The following is a 9,248-nucleotide window of genomic DNA, read 5'->3' on the forward strand; positions in this document are numbered from 1 at the left end:
TATTCCATAATGTCATTTGAGGGGTGATGCAAAGCCTTTTATAACACCGCCCTTTTTTAGTACACAACTTCCCATGCATATAGGGGCAACTGACAAATATTTGAAAAGCTGATGAATGGAAGAGAAAAAAGCTAAAGTTTTAGAAGGAGGGCACATTTTTAGAGGGTTCCTTATACCATATGCTTCCTTTGTTAGACCGTTATTTTGTCAAGAGCACAATGATCTTATATTGATCATATGTAATTTTTCTATATCTGTCTGTGATAAACGTTATTGGTTTTTAAAAATGCATAAATCATTTAGAGTAGGACATAAAGATCAGCACAGCATCAGAATGTCTATTATCTAGGACTGATCTTACTGATCCTACCACCTTGTAAAGGAACTCCAGCTGAACACACGTCTGTTGTAGCAGGTCCTAAAAGTCTGTACTCCCAGGCTCTGCAAAACTCCACCAGACCCATGTGTATAGCTTATGCAGGTTTTTGGTGGAGGCCAAACTCTTTATTACTACCCATCAGAGTATATTATAGTTCAATCCATCCCAGAGCCAGGTGCCTAAGACTGTCTTGATTATGTTTAATTTTTCAATTAAAAAAAAATTGAATCCACTAAACACTGTTCCCAGCTTCTTTCTTGCTTTGAAACCATACTTTCCTGCCACTCTGCAGTCACCAATCTCCGCACTCTCTCATAAACTCCCATTAAATGTTAGAAACACTAGGTACTCTTCCTAAGGTATGCTGACTGGTTGTAGGTTATGTGTGTTCCCATGGGCACATCCATATTCTGAAAGCCACTCAGTTCATTGGACAATCAAGTCTTTAAAGTCTTAGCAGTTTGGCTCTACAAATTGTCATTTTTAATTGAACTTTCTTGAGGTATGATTTATGGACAATAAACTCTACCCATGTTATGTGTTCCATGAGTTTTGAATCCAAAGAAGCAACATGAGCAAATTATAATATTTTAAGGGAACTTCAGAGGAAAAATATACATACAGACTATATATAAATGGATATAGATAGATATAGAGAGATACATAGATAGATGATGATAGATGAATAGGTCGCTAGATAGATAGGCAAAGTTAGCCTTACAATCCAAGCACCTGGACTGTAATTCTGGTTCAACTAGTTACTGCTTGCATATGCTTGGCCAAGTCTCTTAGCTTTCTGCCTCTATTTCCTCATCCATGTGATGGGGATTATAATTGTACTCCCCTCCTAGAATTAGCAAATACCAGTGCATCAACACAGCTAGTAGTCAATAGAGACTAACCCTGTTTTCTTTTGTTAATGTTGTTATTGGCATTATTATTCTAATAGAGAGGAAATCCAGGGACTTAAACAAGAAAACAAATTGACTGGAATGTAAGTGGGGTAGAAAGAAGCAAGTACCTCCTGGGTGGCTTGCTGGTATGCTAAGGGGACTCAAAGCCAGAGAATAATTAATGGCCTCTATTTCTGGAATATTTTTTTACTGAAGGATTTTGGAAGAAATAATCTTTCTATTAAAACAGCTACACATACGGTGGAATGCTTTCTCTCTTCTGTAACTTTTGTGGAAATGTTTGCAAAGTACAGAACATATTCACTAGTAACATCTTTAAAAAATTTTTTTTTAATGTTTTATTTATTTTTGAGAGAGAGAGCAAGCAGGTGAGGGAGAGAGAGAGAGAGGGAGACACAGAACTCAAAATGGGATCCAGGCTCCATGCTGTCAGCACAGAGCCTGATGGGGGGCTTGAACTTACAAACTGTGAGATCATGACCTGAGCCAAAGTCAGACACTTAACCAACCAACTGAGCCACCCAGGTGCCCCTCTAGTAACATTTATCTTGAATTGTTAAAGCACCTCCTGCTTTTATATGCTATGAATGCTGCCCAAATGTAGAATCTTTGCCATTAGTAAATGTTTACATTTTAGATGAAAAATGTATTGGAAAAAAGTATTAGAGTATGACCATGGGGAAATCAAGTCACCAGGAAGAAAAGAGGAGAACTGGACTCTAGTTTTGATTCCATAACTCACCCACTAGTTTGTTGATGACAACAAACCTCAGGGTGGGGATCTTTGTTCTCTTCACTCTTAATTCCCACATACCAGTTGATCTCAAACTTTAGCGTGTATAGGAATTAAATGCAATGGTTATTTAAATGCATATACCTTGGCTCCATGCTCATTAATTCTGATTTGGTAGAAATAAGTGGGGATCCAGAAATCCAAGTAATAAATGAAGGTTTTGTTTCACTTTTTATCCTCCCCCCCGCCAACACCACACACACACACACACACACACTGGAAAATGCAGTGTAAAGAGTATTTTAGGCATAATGATATCAACCTGCTTAAATAATGTCACCAACTATCTCTTGTTTCTCCTTTCTTCCGTATCAACTTCTGTTTTACCTTCATTCTTAATCTAGTTTTCTCTTTACTATAATAAGCTAGTCCCTCCAAGCTTCCATTCTTCTGACATAGAAACTCCAACCAAAGAGCACTCCTCTTCCTCAGTTTCTAGCAGAAGAACTAGACCTGACTGTGACTGGATCAGCTTGTACCATGTACTCATAGCTGCATTTATCACCCTGGTCCGGGGCTGTGTTTCTTTAACGTGCCAGCTTTGGGTCAGATGCGTACCTTGGATTTAGGAGTGCAGCCACCCTACCCAAACTGTGTCGCCTGGGAGCGGGGGAGGTACTGTTCTCCAAGATAAGTTAGGGGTAATTTTTCCAGAAATAGGGAAGGCTTATTGGCCAAATCTATAGATTTTCATCCACTACTGTACATTTTTTTAGAAGTACTCAGATGAGAATGAGCCAACTGCTGTGGCAAAAGTATAACTAGTGTGCCAAGTTATTGAAGCTTTCAGCCTCAAAGGTGACCCACCAGGGCCTGGGAAGGGCTTAGGATGCCCAGAGTTCCTGAGCCAGTTGCTTCATACATTTACCCCAGAGGTTTTGGCAAATAAATATTAAACATTTTCTGTATGCACTGTGAAGATGATTTGTATACAGGTCATCTGTGAGTTGCACATCGGGAATCAATGGATTTTAAGATTGTGTTTTGAGGTCATCTCAAACATGCAATAATATTATTTCTTTTGGATCTAAATGAGACAACTTGGAAGTTGGTTTATGCAATCAAAAGGACAGTAAACATTCCAGGTATAGTATACAGAAGGGGGACAAACACACAGGACCAGCAGTTGAATCCTGCTTTGGCTTGGTTATCAGTTTTGTTTTATTTAGTATTCTTGGACATACATAGTTTGTTCTATCTAAGAGATACAGTCCTAGCCTAGATCTCAGCATGCCTAGCTCCTTATAATGTTTGGAACATAAGTGGATGCACATTATACAGACAATGGAAAAGGGTAAGCTGGCAACAGCATGGAACAGAAAACTGACTTGACTATTAGTCATGAGATAAATTTTAGGTATATTAACCTGAAAATGTATGGAAGAAGTGAATTCTGATGAACTCATTCTTCTGTTAAGTGTAGAAGTTACTATTATTTTCTTAACCTCATTAATAAGGTCAATAAAATAAAATAGGTTTTTTTTATTAAAAAAAATTTTTTTAACGTTTATTTTTGAGACAGAGAGAGAGCATGAACGGGGGAGGGTCAGAGAGAGGGAGACACAGAATCCAAAACAGGCTCCAGGCTCCGAGCTGTCAGCACAGAGCCTGACACGGGGCTTGAACTCACGGACCGCGAGATCATGACCTGAGCCGAAGTCGGCCGCCCAACCGACTGAGCCACCCAGGTGCCCCAAAAAATAAAATAAGTTTGCATCAGCATTTTAGTATTGAGTCATTGGTTTCAGATGGCTTCAGATGGCCCCACTCCACCAACTCTCACCTCCACCAAAGCAACCCCACACACAAAATAAAGTATTTTCAACAAATGATACTTGAATAACTAGATATCCATGCAGACAAAAGCAAACAAACAAAAACCAAAACAAACAAACAGAACACTTTGACCTCTGCCTCACACCATATACAAAAGTTCATTGACAGTGGATTATAGATCTAAATGTAGAAGTTAAAACCATAAAGCTTTTCAAGGAAAACATAACTTGGAGATGCAAAAAAGTTTCTTAGATAAGCCATAAAAGCAGTAAACAATAAAAGAAAGACTAGCTAAGTTACATGTTAAAATTAAGAACTTCTCACCTGAAGGAAAGCAGGGGGATGAGTAAAGCCTAAAGATCCATGATTAAACCAATCATTACCACCAGTGATATTTTCTCCCCTGTGCGTTAGTTCAAGTTGACCTGTAAGTGATGGAAACTGACTCTGTGAACTTGAGCAAAAAGGGAAATGCCTACCGGGGCTTTTTGTGGAATCCGAAGTCAAGGGTACAGTGGGGTGTCAAGAATAGAGGTATTGAAGTGCTTCAGGGAACCCAGTCAGTCTTCTCTCTGTCCATATTTCTTCTCTGTCTTTCTCATGGCAACACAGCACCCTCCTTTCCTCAGTTCCATAGCAGATCATGGTTGCCAGTTGTTCCTGAGCTGTAGGTGTTGCAGTCAAGCCACCCAGAAAAAGGCCCATCTTTCTGGCTCTCACAGTTCTTAGGGATGGGTCTGATTGGCTCACTTGGATCCAGTGACCACCCTTAGTCTAATAAACTGTGACCCAGAGGCAGGGTGATATTTAAGAAGCATAGCAACTCCTTTTATCCATGGGAATATAGGTTGAAAAGAAGAAGCATTCCAGTTGATAGTCTCTCTACATTTCCTCTTTACTTGACAAAAGACAGAGTTGATGGAAGTGTGTACTTGGTTAGTTTTTAATGGCCACTAGTTTTGGTGTATTGATACACTATCCCTTTGAGTATCTAATATCAGCACCTCTGCATCTCTGCCAGTTGACTGATATATATTAAGGACCATAAACAAAATTAGTTCATTTTTAAAATGGTCACATTTATTTGTAAATTATTAGCCAAGATCTATTCAAATGCAGACATGCTTTGTTCTAGTCTGGATATACAATAAAATTAATTTAAATAACTTTAATCAGCTTCAAAAACAGCAAATTCCAAGACAATTAGGTTAACTTTAAGAACTCATATTTATTGAGTTAACAGATGGTAAATTAAAAAACAATGAAGCTAATTTTTAAAATCATTCATTGAATTAAAAAAGCAGACATTTAACAAAACTGTTTTTAAGCTGTTTTTTCATCCCAATATGCATATTTTAAGATTCCAATTTGGGGAACTTCTGGGAAGACACCAAATGAGTTGCAGTATATGAACATTCTTCCAGTGAATTACTTTTTCAAAGGATTTAGAACCACCTGAAAAAGAATTTTATGAATCACCAATAAAGATACAAGAAATAAGTGTATTCTAGAGATTGGAAGGAATGAAGAGTCTACTTCATCAATTCCAATTTGCTCTCTAACATGCTGCTCCTATGGCCTTCTATGTTGCTGGCCCTGACACACTTTGAGAGTTTCCTGTGCTAGCAGAGTGAAAGTTATTCCTAGCCAGAATTGCATTTCTGCATTTTAATGGTCAAGCGCAAGGGGAAGACTTCCCTTTGATGGCTTCTTGGGCCTTGTGTACCAAGGACCTGAAATATATTGTAAATGCTAGAAGCTGACTCTGCAAGCTTACAAGAAAAGGGGACTTTTGTGGAAGCCCACTGACGACGTGGGATCTTCTCCCCTTGGGCTCCCACTTTGCTGGGTCTCCTTGCAGTTTTTGGAAATAGAGCAATGAACGTATCCCAACACATGAATTTTACCAGAAATTGGTTGTTTCCATACGTAAGTTCAGTCATTTCTCCCACTTCCTGTGGTTTTATAGATAGAATTGGAGATACTATTATGGCTACATTAAGATACGTCACTTGCGTTGTACTTGCTATGATTAGTTTTAACATGACGGCGTATTGAAAACTATAGTTATGGGGCGCCTGGGTGGCTCAGTCGCTTAAGCGGCCGACTTCGGCTCAGGTCGTGATCTCGCGATCGGTGAGTTCGAGCCCCGCGTCGGGCTCTGTGCTGACAGCTCGGAGCCTGGAGCCTGTTTCAGATTCTGTGTCTCCCTCTCTCTCTGCCCGTCCCCTGTTCATGCTCTGTCTCTCTCTGTCTCAAAAATAAATAAACGTTAAAAAAATTTTTTTTAAATAAAAAAATAAAAAAAAGAAAACTATAGTTATATATGTAGAAATGCAGTTACTACATAAAAACATTTGAAATAGATTTGTTTAATGGCTGCTTGATCAATTGGGGTTATAGTTTTTTCTTTACCTTGGAGAGTTGCAAACTATAATTTATTTTAAGGTCCTAGTAACCCATTGTCTAAGATCTGGTTTTACTTTATGTCTTAAATCTTACGTTACTTGGTCAGTAATGTTGATAATCATATTTACTGGTTTTGGTAGACCAATTTATTAGTTACAATTTGAGTTTCAGACACTTAGAAACATAAGAACACATTTATTATTGAAATTATGGTAGTAAAAATTATCTTATTGCATAAATATCTTCTTGCATTTGAAACTACTTAGCCCCATCCCCTTTTTGCCTAGAAATAATTGTTTTTATAATAACCTTCTGATAATATGAGGCTTTTTAGGAATGTAATTATAACAATATAGTGGGATGGACTATATTGTTTTTAATTAAACAAGAACAGGTAAAAATAAGAATAAATTGTGACTAGATGAAAAATTCAGGAAGTGAAATTTCAATTTGCAGAAATAGAAATTAGGGATATAGAAGAAAAACTTCATAACTGGTCTAAACATCCAAAGGAAATGAAAAAAAGTTAAAAGGGTAAGAGGAAATTGGATAGACACATTTTGGAGATTTAACGTAGAATGTAAGCTCCTTGAGAGCAATAAACATCTTATTATTGTAACACTCCCCCTAACAGAGGGCTTAACACACAGTATATGCTATTAGTATTAGACAAACATTTCTTATACTTAAGAATAAAATAATGGGTGTTCCTCCGAAAACAGAGCATGTGGATCAGAAGTAAAAATCAAAGTTTGTAACTTTTCCTGTATAAAAACTGCAGTAAGATTGTAAGACTTATTTTGAGCAAAACTAAGAAGTGGAGATAAATGCCTAGTCACAGGCTGGTAAGTTTTTAAATTTCTAGAACGAACAAAAAAATTCCTGCAAGTGTCTAAGAAAACAGATACTCTTGTAGTTTGTCTTCATACTTCTTTTACAGAACTGGAGCTTTTTTAAGACCAAAGGTAAATTTTTACATACTCCTAAGTAAAACAAGTTTGATTCTTTAAGTTTTATGCCTACCCAATTATTGGCTCATACGTAAAAGCAACAGAAGAAAATTTTTAACTTGGGAAGGTGCTAGAAAGTATAACAACAAAGGGTACTTAACTGCAAAAGTTGCAGAGATATCATCCAGATCACTCAGTGGTCAGATATATAAAAAATCAAGAATGGATATTTCAGGAAAAAGTTTAGCCTTAACTAAGCATTGAAGGTCAAGACAAAGTAATAAATGAATAATATATAGTGAAAATAGAAATGAATTAAGAATTGATGTTGATCACTACATGTTTTTCTTTACTAAGGGAGCAATGTTTTCAATAAAATAATCCTAAAAGGTTTCTTGACTTTTTAAATGAAGAGCCTGTAACTAATAACCACCATGTGGAAAAAGAAGGTGGAGAAAACAAAAGCATTAGAAGTTGCTGCTTTAGTTTTATTTATTTATTTTTTAAAGTTTATTTATTTTTGAGCAGAGAGAGACAGAGCATGAATGGGGGAGGGTCAGAGAGAGGGAGACACAGAATCTGAAACAGGCTCCAGGCTTTGAGCTGTCAGCACAGAGCCCGACGCGGGGCTCGAACTCACCGACCGCGAGATCATGACCTGAGCCGAAGTCAGCCGCTTAACCGACTGAGCCACCCAGGCGCCCCTAGTTTTAAATCTTTAGATAAGAATGCATTTAGGATAGTCATGAGCAATTTCAAATTGATACTAGTTGAGTGGGAAGAAAAATATCTATTTTATAAATAATTGTAGAAGATAAAAATAAACAAAACAGTCCAAAAGACAAAATGGAAAGGAAACAATAAGGAATTATTGAAAAGAAGAAAATATAAGTGCAGTCAAGCTCAAAAATTATGACAAGTATAAATGTCTTAAATTTCTCTATTCAAATGGGAAGATATTCACATTAAATTAAAATGAAAGTCGTATGATTTGGTGGTGCTTAATAGAGTCATACTTAAAGATAAATGACATGGAAATACTTTTTAAAAGGGCAAAGATTTTGCAGCCTAACATGCTCACATCTAAATCAGATAAAGCAATAGCAGAATTACAAAAGGGACTATTTTATAATAATTATTAATACAACATTAGTAACGGAATAATGACACTGAAAAATAATGCATTAAATAACTTAAAACATAAAACAATTTAACGTGCTTTTTATTTAAAAAACTCTTTTAATGTTTATTTATTTTTGAGAGAGAAAGGGAGAGAGAGGGACAGAGCACAAGCAGGGGAGGGGCAGAGAGAGAGGGAGACACAGAATCCTAAGCAGGCTCCAGGCTCTGAGCTGTCAGCACACAGCCCCAGTCGGGGCTCTAACCCAGGAACCGTGAGATCATGACCTGAGCTGAAGTCAGACGCTTAACCAACTGGGCCACTCAGGCACCCTTTGGCATGCTTTTTATGATGGAGCAAAACAGTGAAAATAATGTATATCCAAGCAGCAGTGCAAAAGTTTACAAAATTAGAAACTTAAACTAATGAAATATTTCACATCGGTAGATTAAATAAGTAAATGATTATTATGATAGATTGTGTTTTAAACACAGTGTTGGATAAAATTTAACACTTGTTCCTGATAAAATGATAAAAAGAAAAAATAAACTGTATTTTAACATGAGAATAAATTTGTTTAACCAATAATCAAAATTAATGTAAAAATACTAGAAATATACATCTTTAAAAACAGAGGTGGGGTAGAAGTTGGTATAGTGGTTCTGCCATAATAATTGTTATTAAACATTATTTTAAAGCCCTTATCAATATAATAAAACATACTAAAGGAAAAAGAGGTATAAGGAGTGAAAAAATATACATTATCATTATGACGGGAAAAATATTTTAATAGCTTGAAAACCCAAAGAAGTGAACAAAAATGTGTATAGACCTAATTAATTAGTGAAATCTTGGAAGACATATGACTCTTCACATAAACCAATAGTATTTCTAAATATTAGCAATC

The sequence above is a fragment of the Acinonyx jubatus genome, chromosome C2 (genome assembly GCF_027475565.1).
Source record: "Acinonyx jubatus isolate Ajub_Pintada_27869175 chromosome C2, VMU_Ajub_asm_v1.0, whole genome shotgun sequence".
In the NCBI taxonomy this organism is placed as follows: domain Eukaryota; kingdom Metazoa; phylum Chordata; class Mammalia; order Carnivora; family Felidae; genus Acinonyx; species Acinonyx jubatus.